Source organism: Crocuta crocuta, unplaced genomic scaffold (assembly GCF_008692635.1).
Source record: "Crocuta crocuta isolate KB4526 unplaced genomic scaffold, BGI_CrCroc_1.0 scaffold132, whole genome shotgun sequence".
Classification (NCBI taxonomy): Eukaryota; Metazoa; Chordata; class Mammalia; order Carnivora; family Hyaenidae; genus Crocuta; species Crocuta crocuta.
In genome coordinates, this window is record NW_027528611.1 from 4,006,973 (window position 1) to 4,029,849 (window position 22,877).

Here is a 22,877-nt window from a genome sequence, read left to right on the forward strand (position 1 = left end):
ACCAGGGTGTGCGTAGCAGGAGGTGGGGTTCACGGTGACAGCAGGGAGCAGCACTGTACCAGACCACCACAGTAAGGTCAGCGGTGGGGCCCCAAAACTTGCATTTTCATGACCTTCTTTCCGGGTAGCCCCCACTGTGATGGGACCATCCTATTCCTACACCGATTCTAGAACTCCCAACATCAAAGAGGCTTTTAAACCTCCACGTACTACTACGATCACCGATCAGAGGGAATGTCACAGACACAATCGCCGCCTTGGGGGTGCAGACAGCCCAGGGCAGACACACACGGGGTCACAAGAACAATGTTCAGATATTAGCTTCTCCAAAAAGCATGGGACCCTGGCTTTTAGCCCTGACTCAGCCCCATTCCAGCCAGGTGGCCCCACACAGGTCCCTCCCGTTCTAGGTGCTGGCTTGCCTTCCTCAAAGTGAGGGGGGGTGGGCCAGATTAACTATCTCTAACCTATGCACCACCGGGGGCCGTTTACATATTTCTTCACCCAACTCCGCGTTTGGAAAGATTTTTGTCTACCAAACAAACTGCATGAGCTAAGAAATATTTTATTTGGTTTTATCATTTCATTTCATTTTTGAAAGAGAGCATATGTGCGGGAGAGGCAAAGAGTCTTTTTTTTTTTAATTTTTTTTTTTAATGTTTTATTTATTCCTAGGAGAGAGAGAGACAGCATGAGCAGGGGAGGGTCAGAGAGAGACGGAGTCACAGACTCTGAAACAGGCTCCAGGCTCTGGGCTGACAATCAGCACAGAGCCCGACACGGGGCTCGAACCCACGAACCACAAGATCATGACCTAAGCGAAAGTCGGACGCTTAACCGACTAAGCCACCCAGGCGCCCCAGAGGGAAAGAGTCTTAAGCAGCCTTCACAAGGCTCGATCCCATAACCCTGGGATCATGATCTGAGCTGAAATCGAGAGTCAACCAACTAAACTCAACTGACTGTGCCACCCAGGCACCCCGGAAGTTGTTTTTTTTTAACTAGGCAACAAATTATTTTTTACTCAATTAATTACCAGATAGAGTTTCTGATCAGCACGGCATTACTGACATTTCTACACTGAGCTGATCAAATCCCTACCAAAAGCAAAGCACCCGGAGGTCCTGGATGGACTGGACTGCCTCAGTTTGGGAAATGCTCATTGTGGGTACAGTTTTGGTAATATTCAAAAGGGCCGAGTTCCCCTCTGGAATCTCAGAAGGCTCCGGCCAACATGGACTGCACAGGGCACCCACTAAGTAGGAACCCATCTAGTTCTGAGTACTCTGGGTGCTGAGTGCTTCTCCAGGCCTACCGCAAGCCAGCACCCTGCAGAGCACCCTGGGAAGAATGCAGGGTGTCTAAGGATGCACTGCCCATTCATTATAGAAGTCATTAGTATCATTTGACTATTTACATTGAAAGTCAACATGGGGCGCCCGGGTGGCTCCGTCGGTTGAGTCTGACTTCAGCTCAGGTTATGATCTCACAGCTTGTGAGTTCAAGCCCCACATGGGGCTCTGTGCTCACAGCTTAGAGCCTGGAACCTGCTTCCGATTCTGTGTCTCCAACTCTCTGCCCCTCCCCCGCTCCTGCTCTGTCTCTCTCTCAAAAATACACATTAAAATTTTTTTAATATAAATTTAAGTTCAATGGAATTAAATAAAATTGAAAATTCAATTCCTGAATTCCTCAGTCATACTTCGTGTATTCCATAGCCACCAGTGGCTGCCACACTAGACGGCGCAGATACAGAACATTCCCGTCATTGCAGAAAATTCAAACCCGACAGCGTTGGAAGGTGCCAACAAAAATACAGGTGCACGGGCACCTGGCTGGCTCAGGTGCCACCCAGGTGCCCCAAGTTGGTCTTTCTGTTATTGGCATCCCAACTGTTACCATCTACAGGGCTAACACACCTGAATACAGGATTCACATATTTAAATCGCACTGAAATCATTCAACAGTCTTCCCAACACTGCAAAACACTGCAGCCATGTCCCCTAAGTTGACCATGCCCATGCCTACAATTTAGAAATCCCTCTTAATGGCATAGGCTCTTGGGGAAAACTAATATATGCTCAAGAAAACAAACACAAGAATGTCCTTTGCAATCATTACATTGGAAAATGAAGAAAACCTGAAAGTCCATTGTTGGCAAAACCGATAAATTATGGTACAATCAGGTTACAGTGACATTAGCTAACATTTATTGAGCAGACACCGCCTTAAATGCTTTACGTGAATTACCTTGTTTAACCTCATAGCTTGCCTCTTTATTATTATTCCCATTTTATAGATGGGGAAACTGAGATTCACAGCTGTAACTTGCCCAAGTTACTGCACAAAACTCACTGAGCCACGGGGGATTTGAAAACAAACAGTCTGGCCTAGAACCGACCTCCTAATCATTACAGCAGGCTGCCTCCTGGGGACACAAATCTTCCCTGGCCCCCTGACCTTTCCGCACAGAGCTCCTCATTCTTTCCACATACATACTCCTGTCTATCAAAGCACCCGTAAGATTTAATTGTAACTATCATTTTCATGCCAATTTGCTGGCCCCTTTCAAGTGCTGTTCAATCCAGATGCACATAAGAATTATCTGGAACACTTTTTTTAATTGTGGAGAAATACATATAACAAAAAATTTACCATTTTAAGCATTTGTAAGTATACAATTAAGTATGTTCACATTGCTATGCAGCCATCACTACATACAATCCATCTCTAGAGCTTTTTTAAAATGTTTTTAATGTTTATTTACTTTTGAGAGAGAGAAAGAGAAAGAGACAGAGGTGTGAGCAGGGGAGGGACGAAGAGAAAGGGAGACTCAGAATCCAAAGCCGGCTCCAGGCTCTGAGCTGTCAGCAGAGTCCGGATGTGGGGCTCGAACCCACGGAATATGAGATTGTGACCTGAGCAAAAGTCGGACACTTAACCAATGAGCCACCCAGGCGCCCCTCCATCTCGAGAACTTTTTCATCATCCCGAACTGAAACTCTGTCCATGGCCCCTCTTCGACCAGCCCCTGGTGATTACCATTCTACTTTCTAGACCTATGAATTTGCCTAATCTAGGGACCTCATTTTAAGTGGAGTCACACAATATACGTTCTTCCTTTTATGTTTATTTTTGAGAGAGAGAAAGAGAGCAGGAGAAGGACAGAGTGGGAGGACAGAGAATCTGAAGCAGGCTCGGCACTAACAGCACAGAGCCCACTGTGGGGCTTGAACCTACGAACTGCAAGATCATGACCTGAGCCAAAGTCCAGACGCTTAAGTGACTGAGTCACCCAGGCGCCCCAATATACTTTTGGTGTCTGGTTTCTTTCACGCCCCAATATACATTTTTTTGGTGTCTGGTTTCTTTCACCCAGCATGTTTTCAAGGCTCACCCATGTTGAAGCACGTGTCAGAATTTTCTCCTTTTCAAAGCTGAATAATATTTCACCGTAATGTATACGCCGCATTTTCTTTATCCATTCACCCACCGAAGGACAGTGGGTTGATTTTCACATTTTGGCTATTGAGAACAATGCTGCTGTGAACGTTGTGTTTCAGAATCGGTGCGAGTTCACGCTTTCGTTTCTTTTGGGTAGATGCCTAGAAGTAGAATTCTTTAGCATATTCTATGTTTAACTTTTTTGAAGAACTGCCAAACCGTTTTCTACAGCAGCTGCACCATTTTACATTCCCATCAGCAATGCAGAAGGGTTTCAATTTCTCTACATCCTCACTCATTACTTCTGGGTTTTGTTTTGTTTTTTATAATAGCCATCCTAATGGGTGTGAAGTGGTATCTCATTGTAGTTTTGATTTGCACTTCCCTAATGATTAAGGAGGCTGAACACCTTTTCAAGTGCATATTAGCCACCTGCATCTCATTTCTGAAGAAATATCAAGTCCTTGGCTTGCTTGCTTATTTTTTATTTTTATTATTTTTTTTAGTAGGCTCCACGTCCACAGTGGGGCCCAACTCAGGGCTTGAACTCACAACCCTGAGATCAAAACCTGAGCTGATATCAAGAGTCAGAAGCTTAACTGAGCCACCTAAGCACCCCTACTTTGCTTATTTTTGACCAGTCCTTGATTCTTTGTTTTGAGTTGGTGTTCTTTTTTTTTTTAACTTATAAAAAAATATTTATTTTGAGAGAGAGAGAGAGAGAGATTGAGAGAGCACATGAGTGGGGGAGGGACAGAGAGCAAGACTGAGAATCCCAAGCAGGCTCCACACTGTCAGCACAGAACCCAATTTGGGGCTCGATCTCATGAACCATGAGATCATGACCTGAGCTGAAATCAAGAGTTGGACGCTTAACTGATGGAGCCACCCAGGTGCCCCAAGTTGTAGGAGCTCTTTATATATTTTGAATATTAACCCCATATCAGATAAATAATTTGCAAACATTTTCTCCCATTCTGTACGTTTTCTTTTCACTTTCTTGATAGTGTCCTTTGATGTGTAAAAGTCTAAATTTTGATGAAGTACAACTTATGTAATTTTGTTGTTGTTGCCTGCGCTTTTGGTACATTTCCAAGAAATCATCGCCAAATTCACTGCCGTGAAGACTTCCGCTGCCCCGTGCTTGCTTCTAGAAGTTTTAGTTCTTAACACTTAGGTCATTGATCTGTTTGAGTGAGTTTTCGTATAGGATATGAGGTTGAATTTCATTCTTTTGCATGTGGATATCCAATTTTCTTATCTAGGACACTTTTAAAATCCCTCCAGGCCAGGCTCACCCCTCTCTGTGGTGGGGCCCAGGCATCCATGAGAGCAAAGCCCCTCGGGTGATTCCCAAGCACGTGCTGGGCGCAGAACCTCTGTGTTATGGCCCTGAAATCTTGGTCCCAAGTCATCTGGTACTGGTCTTGGCCCAGTTTCTAGTACGGGTGTGGCCCACGGAGGTATTCAGTGGGGTTTATGCCAGCCCTTGGGGGACTGTGGACGCTTCTGGCCCTGGAACCTTCCAAACACACGGCTCTCCAGTACCTTCCACGCTATGCCAGGCGCGTCTAAGGAGATAAACAAGAACTGGCCACGGGTCAGCTCCAGGGAGAGGTGGGTAGGAGACTCGGGAAAGACCACTGAGTCAGACGGCACCAGGGCACCACACAGCGTGGCCAGGCTGTCCACACCACAGAGTCAGGGAGGGCTGGCTGCTGGGGGAGGGCTGGAGAAGAGGGGGAGCTCATAGGAGGGGGAGCTCCACAGAGGCATATGGGTGAGAACACCTGGAGCAGATGGGGAAGGCTTGCGGGAGAAGCTGCCGGAGGAGGACAGAAGTAGCTGTACGAGCGCTCACCTCTGCTGGGAGCCCCGTCGGCCCGTGCTTTCCATTGTTTTGTTTCCTCATCTTTAAACTGGGGAGAGCAGGGGCGCCTGGGGGCTCAGTTGGTTAAGCATCCGACTTCGGCTCAGGGCATGATCTCACAGTTCGTGGGTTCGAGCCCCGCATCAGGCTCTGTGCTGACAGCTCACAGCCTGAAGCCTGCTATGAGTTCTGTGTGTGTCTCTCTCTCCCCCTCCACCGTTCATGCTTTGTCTCTGTCTCTCAAAAATAAATAAACATTTAAAAAATTTTTCTTTAACTGGGGAGAGGAGCAGCATGTGGCCCACAGCGGGGCTGGGAGGATTACATGACCTGGGACAGTAAAAGCCCCCAGAACCACGCTCGACCCAGAAGCAGAGGTCAACAGCGCCAACTAGATATTTCCTCATCATCACCTCCTTTATCTCAATGGCAACCCTAAGCGATGTACACTAGTCTCTCTATCTTTTCAAAGAGGAAACAGGGGATCAGAGAAGTCAAGTCAGTGCCCCAATGGCACACAGCAAGAATGAGCCAGGGTTGAAACTGTGTTCTGTCTCACTCCAAAGCCGTGCACGAATCTTCCACAGAACCTGGGAACAAACGCTGGAGTCCTAGAACCCAGACCTGGAAAGAGCCTCCCAAAGCCATTGCGTCTCCTTCACTTTGTAGAGAAAGGCAGCCAGAGAAGGCTGGTGATGGTGCGAAGCCCCAGAGTGTGTCAGGCTGAGGGGCGTCTGGGGCTGGGCCTTCCAGATGGACTGATGGGTAGGACAGATCACCACGTCGGCCTCAGTCTCCCCATGAGTCAGTAAGCACCAAGTGCCCCAAACTGAGGCCAGCTCAACTAAGAGTGCAGTAGGGAGCCAGGTGTCTTCCTGGAGGAGGGGCAGAGCAGTAGGGAGCCAGGGAGTCTTCCTGGAGGAGGGGGCAGAGCAGCTCTGCACCGGGAGCTCATGGGCCTGCCTCCCACCCCAGGCTAGCAGAGGCTCCCAGGCCCCCTTCCCTTCAGCTTGGGCCTGCATCCCAGAGACCCCTGGCAGGCCCCCACTGCAGTCGCCTACCCGCCCCCACCCACCCAGGGGAGGAAGTCAGACAATCATAGACGACCTCTGCCAGGGAGCAGAACGCAACGTGGGATCCATTTGCCTGTACAATCTTCATAATTACCACAGCAATTACTCCCGATGAGCCACTGTGACCCGGCTTCAGCGCAGGTGCTGGGCTCCCCAACATGCCCTGGCTCCTGCCTCCCCAACCCCCAGGCTGCCTTCCATCCTGTGCCAACATCTACTGCATCTCTGCTCCCCCGCTGCAACCACAGGAGTGGGCTGGGTTTGTCCCCACTGCAGAGATGAGGAGACAGAGGCTCATCCTCACTGGGGACGAGTGGCCCGTAGGCAGCTGAGTTCTGGCGGACGCTAGCCCTGAACATGTCATCTGGGCCCCACCCCCAACAGTTTCCTGGGTGAGACAAAAGGACCCTCTGAGTAGTTCTCCTCTAGAAACAGAGGGGAAATGGAATCACGAGTTGCACCCATGGTATAATTTAGGGAAATCGTTTCTAAACCTGGATGAGAAACAAAATCTCTTTCAAAGAAAATGCATATTACTGGTCCCCACCCTGGAGACTCTGGAGTCTGTGGCTCTGGGGTGAGACCCAAGTGCCCCGTCTTGTTTTGTTTTAAATTCCCATATATGATTTCAATAATAATCCCAAGCTTGGAAAATGTTCAGGGGTGCAGGAAAGAATTCCTGAATATTTTCTGCTCCTTCCCTCACTGTCAACTTCTCTAACAACCAAAAGCTCCTTCTCTTTCACATCCAACTAACCCCTAGAACAGTTAAGGGAAGAGATGTGAGTCATTCATACCTTAGTATAAATAAGTTTACTCAGCCAGCTTTCTACCTAATGTCTAGCTGAGATTCTGCCCATTTGGGGCAAGAGGGGGATGGGAATTAGGAGCGTTGAGACAAGAGAAGAGAGTAGAAAGAGGGAGGAAATAGAGGCGCTTCCAAGAAAAATACCAAGAGTAACAGGCTTTGAACTGAGCCAAATGGCTTGACGGGTACATCTCATAATGGGAAAACCAGAGACAGCTTTGTAATAACTGACGCTCAGGCCAGAGTCCAGGCAGGAAGTAACCAGGGTCTGCCTGAGCTTCCCGGGGGACACCAGACACAGCATGAGGATGGACCTACACAGCCCACAGCTAGGGCGGGGTCTAACTTCAGCTCAAAGTGTGGTCCGTGGGCCAGTAGCATTGGCATTGCCTGAGAGTTTGTGTGAAACGCGGCATCTTGGGCCCACCAGACCTCCTGACTCTGAATCTTCTAGCAAAGTTCCCAGGAGACTCCTGAGCACATCAAGGTTGGAGATGCTCTGATCCAATTAGCACTTAGCCCCGGAGACCTTCGGGAATTACCCGCTTCTAAGAGAACAGTAATGGGCAACGGGCAGGGCCACCTCATAAAACAAGTGGAGGTAATGCAGAACAGGGAAGAAGGGGTCACACCCCACTAATTAGCTGGCTCTGAGCTGCTTTCTAAAGGAAGGGGGAGGGCCATGGGCCAATAAGATGAAGAAGTTACGCTGGGGCCCTTGACTTGGGATCCATCGCTGGGTGCGTGGCTCACTTTGCCACTAACTAGAGGGCGGTGGTGAGGCCCGAAGGAGCTGCGATGAAAACGCATTTTGGAAATGGTGAAGCACTAAACAGTGAGTCACCACCACTGCGTCCTGGCGGCCTCAGGGGACCCCATGTAAGCCTGGCTCACCTGTTTCCTTCCCATCACCCTAAAATGGGGAAAGCTGGGCTCTCAGGCTCCCAGGGATTGGACCAACCAGAGTCTCATGAGGGTGTTATTTATTTTCTGACACTGTTTTAATGCATCTGCCAGGATTTGAAAAAGATGCTTAGGAAGGGATACCAGGGACAGTCAGGTGGGGGTGGCCCAGGCTCCCCAAATCTCACACCCATCCACCTGCCAGGGAGCAGCAGCCTCCCACCCTGACTGCACATCAGAATCAGTGCTGTCCCGGGGCGCCTGGGTGGCTCAGTCAGCTAAGCGTCCGACTTCGGCTCAGGTCATGATCTCATGGTTTGTGAGTTCAAGCCCTGCATCGGGTTCTGTGCTGATAGCTCGGAGCCTGGAGCCTGCTTTGGATTCCGTGTCTCCCTCTCTCCCTGCCCCTCCCCTGCTTGCGCTCTCTCTCTCAAAAAATAAACAAACATTAAAAAAATATTTTTAGAAAAGAAAAAGAATCGGTGCTGTCCGGACCACCACCATGGCTAAAATAAAAAGACAGACAATATCAGGTGTTGGCAAGGATGCGACCAGAGCTGGCAAATGCTGTTGGTGGGGGTGGAAAAGGCCACTCTGGGAAACTGTTTGAAAGTGTCTACCAAAGCCCACCACACGCTTGCCCTAGACCAACACTTCCGCACCTGGGTACCCACCCAACAGTAATGGGTGCGCATGGCCACCACAGACTCGTGCACGAATGCTCACACTGGTGCTGCTCATATTAGCTCCAATCCACCCAATGTCTATCAACGGTGGAAAGAATAAATGGATTGTGTGCAGCGGCATGTGCTACGCTGCCCAGAGCTCTGCTTCGGGACAAAGGTCCCCTCCCCCAGCTGCGGGGAGTATTTACTGCTGAATTCTCAGTCCCTCCTCAAGAACTGCCCTCCATCTTACAGACCCCTCCTGGCAGGCGCTCACGCCTAATAGCTGATTGGTGGCCACCAGACCCGGATCCTTTGCCTTTATGCAGGACGCGTGACGTGCCACCACGGCCNTCTCCTCGCCGCCCACAAGGGGTGTTCCTGAGAACATTTCCCAGTGACCGGCCACAGATCATTTCAGAGTCTGTTTCTCCAGAAACCCAACCCGACCAGCGGGGTCAAGAGTGGGTCTAGGAAGCAGCCCCTGAAGGCTGGGACCGGGCGCTGGGTCCCCCCTGGGGGCCGGCAGTGAGGACCAGGGCTGGGTGGGCAGAGAAGTGCCAACACCTTCCCAGGCTGGAAGTGGAAGGGAGCACACAGTACCTCCGGAATCTAAGAGGCTGGGGGAGCAGTAGTTCGTTATAAAGCCCACGGAAGGGGGCGGCTGTTCCTGGGGGCGCTCGTGCCCAGAGAAAGACAGTGAAGGACTGAGAGCGAGTAATCACTAATTCAAGGCCAAGTGTGAAAGCCAAGGGCCTCCTTAGCTGCATGTAAATTCTCCCCCGCAGCTGGAGGGGAGGGAAGAGCTGAGGACTAGACATACAGCTTAATTATAAGGGGGGCAGAATGTCAGAGAAGGTTGAATTCTCAGCCCACGATGAGTCTGTGGCATCAAGGTCAGGCCTGGGCAAGAGCGGGACTTGGAAGCCGTAGGAAAGCAGCGCTGGGAGGGGTCCCAGCAGCCTGACCAGCTCGGCGGTGAGTGTCCTCTAGAGACCCGACCCCAGGAGCTGCTGATACAGAACTAGGCGCCCTGACAGCGATGAGATGAAAGGACCCCCATATAAGAGGCTGGGGAGGGGGGCAGCACGCAGTCGTCACCAGTAAGGTGGGTGCGGTTGCTGCAGCCGGACCGCCCAACCCGCAGAGCTATGCAAATGGTTCACGGAACCTAGTGGCCCCAGGACAGGCCGCAGGGCGGCCAACAAGGACACTGCCCATTCTGTACAATCGAAAGAAACCAAGGTATGGGGGTCAACAGAGGTCGTGATCCTCTGCCCAGTTTCCAGACCTGAGCAAGGTTTCAGATCCAAGTGACTCAAGCTGAGACGGGGTCCAGAACAAACGTATGCGGTACTGACTTTACCAATCCCTCCCCAGAGGGGCTTACACGGCCATTTATTCGGCTAAGCAGCCCTGGAGAACGAGGAATACCCAGGCATTTCGGGGACCTTTCGATACAGGGTCCAGCTAGGTATCAGTCCCAGGGACCCAAACGGTCATCATGGGCCCCTGTTCAGGGGGAACCTATGGGAGCCAGATGACAAACAGATTCCCACCCTGTGTCACCCTGTATGACCTGGGGGCGGTCACCCTCCCCCCATGGGCCCCGCTGTCCACACTGCAGGTGAAGGGCCGGACAGGCCGGGAGGCTGAAGAGCAGGGTGTAGACTCACATGGTGATGTCCACACCCGGAGAGGCGCCCTGGGAATCCACTTGGCTCTGCTCAAATCTCAGTCCCGCCCCTTCCTGGCAAGTCACCCTTGGGCCCACCGTCTCATTTCTCATCTTCTGCAAAAGCAGGGCTGACGGCACCTACTTCGCACGGCGGCCGAGAGAACCGCCACCACCAATGTTTCCTGACACCTCCCGCTTCCTCGCCCCCAGCTGACGCCTGTGCGGTCGGGAGAAAATGGGAGCGAGCAGTCTACAGGCAGCACCCCCGCACTCGCTCGGCGCCCGCCCACCCCAGCTCTGCGTCTCTCGCACCACACGGGGTACCAGCCCCTGCCGTGGTGGCTCTCCAGCTGCAATGACCCCGCTCTACCACGGGCTCGGGGCTTCCCTCCATCCAGAATCCTTCCCATAAAGGGAGGAACAGGGTGCTGTTCCTCTCACTTAAAAAGAAAAGGGGGGAGGGCGCCTGGGTGGCTCAGTCCGTTAAGCGTCCGACTTCAGCTCAGGTCACGATCTCTGAGTTCGTGGGTTCACGCCCTGCGTAGGGCTCTGTGCTGACAGCTTGGAGCCTGGATCCTGCTTCAGATTCTGTGTCTCCCTCTCTGCCTGTCCCTCCCCGCTTGCACTCTCTCTTTCTCTCTCAAAAATAAATAAAACACTTTTTAAAATTTATAAAAAATAAAAAAATAAAACAAAAAGCCCCCCCCCAGAACTGCACACCGCCCTCAGTTCCTACCCTGTAAGCCCGCAGAGGATGCTCCTGGGAAGGTGGTCTGGACACCCCTTCCCCACTCCTTCCCAAAGCCCCTCCAGCCAGGCTTCGGCCCTCACCGGCCACCACTGGCTCCCACAGGCCAAAGCCCCAGCCCCTCCCTCACCCCCTCCCACAGCCACAGGGCTGTCACCCCATGAGCCCTCACATCTGTGGCCTTCCTGCTTCTGACGTCACACTCCTACTTCGATCTCTCCTTGGCTCCCCCACCTCCATGTGCCCCCACACCCAGGGCTCTGCCCTGGGGCCTCTTTTCTTCCTCGGGTGCACCCACTCTGCAAGTGATCTCCTCCAGGCCCGTGGCTATAAATGCCACCCCAACCCTACTTATACTCCAGGCCCCAACTCTGGCACTGAACTCCAGTCTCAGAAATCCAACCACCTCCTCAACATCCCATCCGGATGTCTAACAGGTTGACCTGACCCCAACAGAACTCCTTTTTTAGAGAGAGAGAGAGCATGCACAAGCAGGGAAGGCAGCAGAGGGAGAGAGAGAGAGGGAGGAAGGGAGGGAGAGAGGGAGGGAGAGAGAGAATCCCAAGCAGGCTCCATGCTCAGCATGGAGCCCAACCAGGGCTCGATCCCAGGACCCTGGGACCATACCTGAGCTGAAATCAAGAGTCAGACGCTCCACCGACTGAGCCACAGGCACCGCCCCAACGGAACTCTGGGGTCAGCTCCAACTGGGGCATCTCCATCCCAGAAAATGGCACCACTGCTCACCCGAATGCTCGAACCAACGATGCCGATTCCACTCCCTGTCTCGCCACATCCCACAGTCTCTCCCTTCAAAATACACGCAGAGCGCAGCTACTCAGCACCCCTTCTGCCGCGGACGGCGTGTCAGCACCCTCATCGCTCGCCTGGAGGGCTGTGTGGCCCCCTCGCAGCTCTCCCGCCCACCCCTTGCTCCCTACCATCTGTTTGCCAGACGCTCCTCCGGGGAAATCGCAAATACAATTTTGACATGTCGCACCCCTGCTGAAGCCCTCCAGCGACTCACCATCCCGCTGAGAAGGATCCCAGGGCTTGCCCGGCCTGCAGGAGACACACGCAGCGCCCCAACCTGTTTGCTTACCCCCACCTCCAACCACTCCCCCATGCCCTACTCCCTGCCAGGCACTTTGTCCTTTCCGCATCCCTCACACACACCAGGCTCTTGCCTGCCCCAGGGCCTTTGAATGTGCCACTCCCTGCGCTGGGATGCTCCTCCCCTGGTGTGTCCACAAGGCTCATTTCCCTGCCTTGTCAGGTCTCTAATCCATGTCTCTGACCTCCAACCCATCTGAAACAGCCAGCCCACCTCTGTCACTCCCAAGCCCCTTACTTCCGTTTTTTTTCCCTTTGCAACACTCATCCCTCCCTGATGTTATTTTTTTAATTAACAGACTTTATTTTTAGGGCAGTTTAGGTTCATGGCAAAACCGAGTAGAAAATATGGAGGATCCCGACATACTCCACTTACCCACCCCCCCACCCCCAGTTTCCCCTACCATCAACATCCCATCAATGTGCCACATTTGTTACCATCCAGGACCAACATGGACACATCATTACCAAGCACAGTCCAGAGATCCCATGAGCATTCACGCTGGGTGCTGTACATTCTAGAGATTTTGACGAACATATAATGACGTGTGTCCACCACTATGGTATCAAATAGAATCGTTTCATTTCCCTAAAAGTCACCTACTCATTCACCCCTCCATCCCTCTCACCCACCCTCCCTTTCCCCAAAGCCTTGGCAACCATGACCCTTTTATGGAGCTCATGGGGACATGGAGGTCATGTTCCTGTGAACTCTGCCTTTTCCAGAAGGTCATATAGTTGGAGTCATAAAGTATGTAGCCTTTTCTGACTGGCTTCTCTCACTGATTAAGGTCTTTGAAGTTTTTCCAAGCCTCTCATGGCTTCATGGCTCATTTCTTTTGAGTCCTGATTAATATTCCACCGTCTGGGCATACCAGCTAATTTATACATTTGCCTATTATAGGACATCTTGGTTACTTCTAAGTTTTGACAACTGACATTCAAAATAAGCAATAGTAGGCTGGGGCGCCCGGGTGGCTCAGTCGGTTGAGCGTCCGACTTCGGCTCAGGTCATGATCTTGCAGTCAGTGAGTTCAAGCCTCACGTCAGGCCCTGTGCTCACAGCTCAGAGCCTGGAGCCTGCTTCAGATTCTGTGTCTCCCTCCCTCTCTGCCCCTTCCCTGCTTATGCTCTGTCTCTCTCTCAAAAATAAATAAAAACATTAAAAGAAAAAAGACAGATGATAAAAAGCGCTAGTGAGGATGAGGAGGAACTGGAACTTTCACACGCTGCTGGTGGAAATGTAAGTCTGGGAAACAGCCTGGTAGTTTCCTCAAAACCGTAAAAAGTCGATTTACCATGTGACCCCGTGTTTATGTCCAAGTAAAACGAAAGCGTTAGTCCACACAAAAGCTTACACGTACATGCTCATAGAGGCATTACTCATTACAGCCAAAAGTAAAAACAACACAAATGTCCAGTAATGGAAGAATTTATCAACAAAACATGTGTATCCATGCAACAGAATATTATTCAGTCATAGGAGGGAACAAAGCAGCTCCCTGCTACGACACAGGTGACCCTTAAACACATCCCGCTACGTGAAAGCAGCCAGCCAGAGAAGACCAGTAGGAGTCCACGTAAGAATTATCCAGAAAAGGTGAGTTTATAGAGACAGAGAGGAGACTGGTGATTACCAGGAGCTTGAGGAAGAGGAACTGAGGAGTAACTGCTCAAGGGTCTGGGGTTTCTTTCTGGAGTGATGGAAACGTTCTGGAATTAGATAGTGGGGCATTGCACAACTCTTGTGCGTGTGCTAAAAGCCACTGGATTCTATGTTTTAAAGGGGATAAAATTATGGTATAGAATGATATCTCAGGGCCACCTGGGTGGCTCAGTCAGTTAAGCGTCTGACTTCAGCTTAGGTCATGACCTCATGGTTCATGGGTTCGAGCCCCATGTCAGGCTCTGTGCTGACGGCTCGGAGCCTGGAGCCTGCTTCAGATTCTGTGTCTCCCTCTCTCTCTGCCCCTCCCCCACTCACATTCTGTCTCTCTCAAAAATAAATAAACATTAAAAAATTTTAAGTAATTATATATCAGTTAATTAGGAGATATAGATACATATATACGTACGTATATAATTAGGAGATATGTATATGTATATGTACATACGTATATATATCTTCAAAGAAATGGCTGGTTGCAGCTCAGTGGCACCTAGAACATCTTCATTCCAGAAAGCAAGGCCACTTACAAACACCAGTGTGTTTGTGTGAAGAGGATGCCAGGGTCAGCGTGAAGAGGCTCCCACTGGCCAAAGACGGGATAACTTAGGCATTACAACAAGACCAATGAACACAAGGGCTGACTCTCCTCACGTTTACGAACACCCACAACGATAATAAAAACCAGCACCTAAAGACCTTTCCAAGTCGGCCAACGGCCTTCTGCGGGAAGACAGAGCTCTGGGACCCAGCGCACGCTGCCTGCAGGCGCGTGTATCGCTACAACCACTCTGGATGACAGGTTAGCACCATCCAGTGTGAAAAGCCATCGGTTCCACTCCTAGGTATGAGAGCTGCTGGAAAGCACGAACGTGTTTATGCAAGAATGTTCAGAGGGGCGGGGCGCCTGGGTGGCTCCGTCGGCTGAGCGTCCAACTTCAGCTCAGGTCATGATCTCGTGGTTCATGAGTTCGAGCCCCACGTCAGGCTCTGTGCTGACAGCTCAGAGCCTGGAACCCACTTCGGATTCTGTGTCTCCCTCTCTCTCCGCCCCTCCCCCCCTTGCACTCTCTCTCTCTCTCTCTTTCAAAAGTGAATAAACATTAAAAAAAGAAAAAAGAATGTTTGGAGTGGCATTTTTCACCGTAGCCACAAATCAGAAGCAGCCCTGATGCATGTAAACACTAGCCTAGATAAGAAAATCTCAGTCTATCCACATATTGGAACACTATACAGAAATGAAAGGATTACTACTACAAAGAACACTCTAGATGCACAGTAAAAAGAAAATGCTGAGAAAAAAACAGCCAAGAAAGAATAATTCCATTAATTAAAATTCATTTTTCATTTTTAGTTTTTTAAATTTTTTGAGAGAGAATACAAGTGGGGAGAGGCAGAGAGAGTGGGGGACAGAAGACCCAAAGTGGGCTCCCCAGCAGAGGGCCCAAGGCGGGGCTTGAACCCACAAACTGTGAGATCATGACCAGAGGCAAAATCAAGAGTTGGACTGTTCACTGACTGAGCCATCCAGGCGCCCCTCCATTAATTAAAATTCAAAGAGAGACACAACTATTTGGTTTTGGATGCATACTTCTATGGTAAAACCAAAAACCAAGCAGCTAATAACACTATTTAGAATGGTGGGCCCCTCTCCCAGAGAGGGGGAGAGGGTCCCATTGGAGAAGGGAGAAGGGGGTGGGTCTCTTGGAACTACAGCAATTTTTTTTTTACCTACATGGTAGTGACTTAGATGTTGGCTTCGTATTCTGTTAAAATGAGTAATCTATTTTATATACTTTTAAATTTTAAAATGGGGAAAATACTCACTGGTCTCCTTTGGAGGTTGCTAGAACACCAACTCATTGACTTCATAACTGATAAAGGGGAAGAATCAAGCCTTTATCCTAATTTACATACCATATTTCAGAAGAACGAAATAAAGGAAGAGGCAAGGTTCTTTACAGAAGTCTAGCTGATGCAAACAAATGATCAAATTAGAAAATCGCCATCTGGTGAGGAGGAAAAATGTGATAGAAATCAGACGTTAACTTGCAGTAAAGGCGGGGCAGTCACGGCTCTGGGGGCGCTCACCGCCCCTGCGCCCCTCCAGCTGCAGTGGGGGCACCTCACCTGCCTGCAGACCGTAGCACCCCAGCCATGCAGGCCACTGGCTGCACCAACCAGGGGACAGACTAATCTGCATGTGCTCTCCATGCTATTTCATGTCCAGCTTTGCACAAATATGCCTGGAGCTCTGCCGGGGCGGGGATTGGGAAGGGCACAGCCCCTGCCCCAAGGGAGCCTCTAGGCCTAAGGCTGGGACAGAGCCTGGCCTCCAGTCCCCAGCTCAGCTGAGCAATCAAGCAGCTTGGGGATGGGGTACAAGAGGGTCCTTGCGGGAGCAGGGGTCTCAAGGATCTGGGGCTGATGCAGGTCGAGCACCCCACCCCCATCCTACTGCTTCACAGACCCCCATCACCAAGGTAGCATGGGGTCCCTCCCCGCCCTTACATCCCTCAGGCATTGACTCAGTTTCTCCCTATTGGGCTCCCCTTGACCTTGTTTGGGGGGTGGTGAGGCGTGAAGGGAGCCTGTGATTTGCTGCCCCGCCCCCAGCCCTGTCCAGGGGCAGCCAGGCCAAGCCAGCTTTGCAGCTTACCAGGCCAGCTGGTGCGAGGAGGAGGGGCCCCCAATGCCCAGGCCGGCTGGGGACTAGCCCAAGGGCCCACCCAGCCCGTCAGGACTGTCAGGACTGTCAGGACCTCAGGACCGGCGACAAAGGGTCAGGGAGGCGGGGCGGGGCGGATGCAGGAACCCTAGGCCCTGTAGGGTCCGAGAGACGTCCCGTCAGACGTGCCCTGGCTGGGGCCCAGCCAAGTGGGGCAGGTGAGCCGGCAGCTGGTCACCCAACACTTGGGGAGCAGGCAGGGGTAGCGGCTGGTGTCCGATGGAGCTGATGATAGAGATGACACCGGATATCCCGCTGTGGGCGGAGCTGAGGGAGGGGAGGCGGGAGTGAGAGAGTTGTGTTCAGACCCTGTTGGAATCCCAGCTCTATCACGGAGTCGCTAGGGACCCTGGCCCGAGGCCCCTCTGCAGCCCCAGCGTGCCCATGTGAAGTGGGGCGCCGGGACGCTGAAGTGGGGCGCTGGGGGAGCCCAGCACAGTGCCCAGCACAGCAAGTGCTCAAGGGGCCCCGCGTGTTGTCCATGTCATCACTGCAGAGGCCAGGGCTCGGGGTTCCTTGGGGGAGCGCAGGGCGTGGACAACGGGGTGGCGGGCTTCACCCGCCAGTGACTGGCCGGCACCCGGTTCAGCAGGGCACACGGCACTGGGCACCTGCTTGCTGGGCACCTGCTTGCTGGGCACCTGCTTGCGGAACAAACGTGTGAGAGGAAGACCAGGAACCCGCAGCCACTAAGATGACTGATCACCAGTCAGAGGGTCCCCAGAAAGAATCCGAGCTCCAGTCCCAGGTCTGTCCCTTCCTGGCTGTGCCATCCACCCTCCCGCCCCCAGGACCTCGACTTCTCATCTATCATGCAGGAATAACAGTCACTAATAGATACCCCCCCTCACAGCTGACGGCCAGGCTCAGAGCCACAAATGGGTTTGGATGTAGAAGAGGAGGTGTGCAGGATGCCCTTGACCGTTCCCCACCTCCCCCCGGGGAGTTGCCCGGGGCTTCTGGGTGAGCAGCCTCGCCCCAGATGCCCAAGAGAGCATGCCCTCCCGGGGGAGCAGCCAATGACTGCCTGGTAAGGGGGGGCACGGAGGCCTGGCCCCCTGCTTGCCCCGAGACAGGAGGACCTCATCCCTGGCGCTTGCTACACCCTTCTCGTGCGCTCTGCAGGCTCCCTCCCTCCCTTCTATGAGCAGCTGGCAAGAAGTCACTGGCCCAGGAATCCCTGTCTCTGGTTTTGCTTCCTGTGTCTGACCTAGGACAGGAAGTATTCTGTAAAACTCTGAAGCACTGTTTTATGCTCCAGGAAATGCTGAAAAGAGAGGAGCTGGCCAAGAACCACGTAAGGGGAAGAGGAGGTCTGCTCGGTGGGCAGTCGTGCTGCCCTGTCCTCACGAGCTCCCAGACAGGCAGGAACCAACAACATGGAAACATCAGGGATGGGTAGGGGCTATGAGGGGAACTAAAGCAGGGGCAGGGGGTGGAGAACGATGGCGCCTATTTAAATGAGATGCCCAGGGAAGGCCTCTCCAAGGAGGTGACATGGGCAGAGATGTGAACGTCGTAAGCCATGCTGACCTCTGCAGCCAGGCACAGGGGACAGCAGTGCAAAGGCCCTGAGGCAGGAGGATATCTGATACATCCAAAAAATAACCGGGAGCCCAGTGAGGAAGGAGTTGGCATGAGATGAGGTCAGCAGTACTGAGTAGTCAGATCACGCAGGGGCCTGTAGGCTGTTGGAGGACTTGTTATAGGACTTTGGGTTTTATTCCAAATAAGAGGGAGCCACTGAAGTTTTGAACAGAGGAGGGATGTGACCTGATTTAGGTTTTAAAAGGGTCTCTTTGGCTGTAGGGCAAGGAGGGAGGCAAGGGAGACCAGGCAGCAGCTGCTGTACTGATCCAGGAAAGCGACAGTGGAGGTTCGGAAGGGAGGCAGCAATGGGTGACGGGGTGAGAAGTCATCAGATTCTGGGCGTCGTGAAGGTAGAGGCAGGAGGGTTCCCAGCAGACAGCTACAAGGCGAGTCAGAGGCAGGCGAATCCAACCACCCATGTCACAGGGGGAACAGAGGAACATGGTAAACTATACCACAGGGACACAACCGACAAAATCCGACTGCGGGAAATTTCCAGAGGACGAATAACCTGGTTTCTCCCACAGATAAATTGCCGAGGAGGAAGGAAAAGGTGGACAGGGAAACTGTGGATTAAAAGAGACTGAGACGGGGGCTGCCTGGGGGGCTCAGTCGGCTAAGCGTCTGACTCTGGATTTCAGCTCCAGTCATGATCTCACAGTTTGTGAGTTCGAGCCCCGCATTGGGCTCTGTGCTGACAGCGCAGAACCTGCTTGAGATTCTCTCTGCCCCTCTCTGACGCGCTCTCTCTCAAAAATAAATAAATAAACATTTTTAAAAAGGGAAAAAAGACTAACACGTGTATCAACCAATAACAATATGTGGATTTTTTTTTTAATGTTTTTTAATTTATTTCTAGGAGAGAGAGAGAGAGACAGCGTGAGCAGGGGAGGGTCAGAGAGAGAGGGAGTCACAGACTGAAACAGGCTCCAGGCTCTGAGCCGGCAGTCAGCACAGAGCCCGACGCGGGGCTCGAACCCACGAACCGCGAGATCACGACCCAAGTGAAAGTCGCATGCTTAACCGACTAAGCCACCCAGGCGCCCCAACAATATGTGGATCTTATGTGGATCTGGAGTCAAATGAGTTTAAGGAAGAAAGACAGACAGACAGACATGTCTGCAATAACTGGGAACATGAGTACTCAATGGATATGCGACAATATAAAGGAAGGTTTCTTCTTAGGTACAATATAGTATTGTGATCGTGTTAGGAAAAGTCCTTATCATTTATTTATTTATTTTTTTTAATGTTTTATTTATTTCTAGGAGACAGAGAGAAAGACAGCGTGAGCAGGGGAGGGTCAGAGAGAGAGGGAGTCACAGACTGAAACAGGCTCCAGGCTCTGAGCTGGCAGTCAGCACAGAGCCCGACGCGGGGCTCGAACCCACGAACCGCGAGATCATGACCTAAGCGAAAGTCGGACGCTTAACCGACTAAGCCACCCAGGCACCCCAGTCCTTATCATTTAGAGATGCATCTTGATGCATCTGTAATGAAATGATGCCGCGGAGTGATCCCACCGGGTTTGAATTATTAGGGGAAAAGGGAAATGGGGGGGCAGAAATGAAACAAGACTGGCCATGAAGTGATTACAGTTGTAGCTGAGCAATGGGTACATGGCGGCTTGTGATACTATTCTCTCTGCTTTTGTAAATGCTTATATTTTCCCATAATAAAAAGTTTAAAAATAAAGCACAGAAAAGGAAATTGAGTCCCAGGCAAGGTGCTGAATAGCACAAGGCCACTGCGTGAGTCAGTAGAAGGGCCAGGACCTCACCCTGCCCCCACTCCTGCCCCAGCCCATGCTCCTGCCCGGCCTCAGCTGTCTCTCTTCTCCTCCAGTGGTTGGTCAAGGCTGCACCCAGGCGGGCCAGGGACAGGGTGTGTGAGCCCTGGGGAGGGGCCAGGTGGGACAGAAGGGGGCTGAGGGGTTCTGGGCCACCCATCCCTGAAAGTCCAATGAGACCAATGGCTTCAAATACTTGGCATATTCCCCACCAGCCTCATCTCCCACCTCCTCCCTCAGGTTCTGATTTCCTCCCCAAAGCCCTCCAGCCCGCCTCTCCAGCCTCTGCAACTTTGTCCCTTTATCATTTTGCCTGGAAGGCACCTTCCACCTCTGTGAAGCTAACATCTTTTCCTTTCAGATCTACCTCCTACAGAAGACTCACTGGTTTCATGAGCATTCCTCTTCTTCACCCCCTAACAACAGGTGCCAGGGCATAGAGGTTAAGGGCGGAGCCTCTGGATCCAGACAGCGTGGGTGCGAATCCTGCCTCGGCCACTTACTTGCAATGTGACCTCAGGCAAGTCATTTAGCCTCAGTTTCCACACCTGTAAAATGGGTATAACCTCATAAGGTTACCAAGGAAAACTAAATGAGTTAATAAATATGGTTAATGTAACTGCCTGGCACGTGTCAGNCTGCAATGCCCCTTCTGCCTTCCCAGCACCCAGACTAACCTCAGCCCCTTGCCCATCCCACCAGGTTTCATCCACCTCAGGAACATGAGGAAGGAAATGAGAGAAAGAGGCCCATGAGAAGGCCGGTTCAAAACCAGCCACAGATAAAAATTTAAACCCAAGTGACAGCATCTGACAAAAATGCTGTCCAACTGAGAGGAAAGCAATTTAAATGCTCACTTTTTAAGATTTCTAAGAAAAATCCCAGATATTATCAAGCATAATTTTAATTATGTTTTTATGAGTAATGACATTTGCTGTCAGAAAATCCAAACAGCACAGCATGGAAATAAAAAGGAAATGTTCCCCATTTTGCTTGGCACAGAGCCTCCTGACACCGGCCCTCACAGGTAAGCTCTAATAATTGGGTACGCAGCCTTCCAGACATTTCTATGCAGTAGGAACACAGAGATACATAAGTATATATATTTTAAATGGGCTCATACGAAATAGGCTATTCTAGAAGTCACTTGCCTTAACTTGCTATACCTTGTGACCATCTGTTCTTTCCGGTCAGCATCTCCAGGCACCTAAAACAGTGCCCGGCACCCAGGAGACATGCGGTGGATATTCACTGACCAAATAAAAGGACCCAACAGCTGCCTAAAATCACACGGGCTGCAGAGGTCCTAATTACACCACCGGCCCTCCTGATGGCTATTTGGCTCTGCTGCACTGGCCATCTCCACCCAGCTGTCTTTGCACCTCTAAGCCGGCACCTGTGGGAGAAGCTGCCAGATCAAAGCTTTGATCACTACTGCCCGAAAGGCACTGCCCACCTATTCTGCCCAGCTGATGTGGCTGATGTGAGAGTTCCGTTTCCACACCCTCTGCCACATAAGAGCTTGATTATGATGAGGACCCGTTTATTTCTCGAATGGATCAACATAATTATAGTGACTCTGCCCTGGATCATCCAATATCCTTTCGTCCCTTCTGAATAAATGAGAGCAGTGCCCTTTAGTACTTCTGAGCCACGCCAGAGAACCAAAATCCACAGTTTACAGACACAAAATCTGAGACACCTTGTCAATTTCAAGCAAGAGACACTTTCATTTTTTTTTTTAACTGTCAACTTCAAACAAGTAGCCACTGACCCCTCCAACGGTACAAAAGAAAACTAAGACCTCCCCCCCCCACTCCCTCTCTCTTTCTCTATACCTCTCTCCCTTCCCTGTGTGGGGGAGCCAGAGGTAGCAACTAAAAATACAGGCACCTACTTAAACTTGCCTTTCAGATAAACGGCAAATAAAATTCTTAGTGCAAGTGCGTTCCCCGCAATATTTAGGACGTGCTGGTACTGAACAAATCTGTGGTTTATCTGAAGGTCAAAAGTAACGGGGCATCCTACCGGTGAGTCTACTACAGCTCCCACCCAGCATTTTAATATGAAGTGATTTTTAAATTTTATTTATTTTGTTAATGTTTATGTATTTACTTGGAGAGAGAGTGTGTGAGCGAGAGAGCAGGGGAGAGGCAGAGAGAGAGGGAATCCCAAGCAGGGCCCTCACTGTCAGCACAGAGCCCAATGGACGGGGCGGGGGCTCCATCTCACGAAACTGTGAGATTATGACCTGAGCTGAAATCAAGAGTTGCGGCAAACCGATGGAGCCACCCAGGCGCCCCAATATCAAGTGATTTTTAAATAGGAGCTGAGGCTTCCTTTGGCCTCCCAGCTATCAGGAGGCCAGCTGGCCCTCACAGCCAAGAGGTCTTGGGAGGCACCCCCTCCCACGACCACCCCTCCCCACCTGGAGACGGCCCCACCAACCTCCCTGGCATCGGAGTTCTGTCCCCCTCAGAGCCAGGTTCCTGCTGGTCTCACCTTGCCCATCACGCAGGTTCCTTCCCACCCATCCTTTCTGGTGGTAAACTCCATCTCTGGCCCCCGCTGCGGGGGGAAGGGGGGTGCCAGAGCCCCCTGCCTAAAGGCAAGCCCTGCCTCCCCCAGCGCCTGATGGGTGCTGAGGTCTAGGGACCGTAGAGTTCTGCTCGAAAGGGCCACTCCAGCTCCAGAGCTCACGGTGGGTCCCTGAGGTTGTCCATCGGGCCTGCATCGGAGCTCCCCTCTCCCTTCACCCCATCCTGCCTGCTTCCTTCCCTGCTGTCCCTGCTCAGGGACCAA

At 51.5% G+C, this 22,877-nt stretch overlaps 1 protein-coding gene across 3 annotated transcripts in view; it reads right to left on the reverse strand.

Annotated features, from left to right (window-relative positions):
* The window catches only part of PACSIN1 (protein kinase C and casein kinase substrate in neurons 1), a 49,506-nt gene that overhangs the window by 21,962 nt on the left and 4,667 nt on the right, over window positions 1-22,877 (reverse strand). Inside the window, exon 3 of one of the 3 annotated variants that reach the window (XM_077754742.1) lies at window positions 20,461-20,623. The exons of the other annotated variants lie outside the window; for them this stretch is intronic. The gene's annotated coding sequence lies outside the window, so the exon portion shown is untranslated. The remainder of the gene's footprint in view (window positions 1-20,460; window positions 20,624-22,877) is intronic. 3 annotated transcript variants of the gene reach the window in all.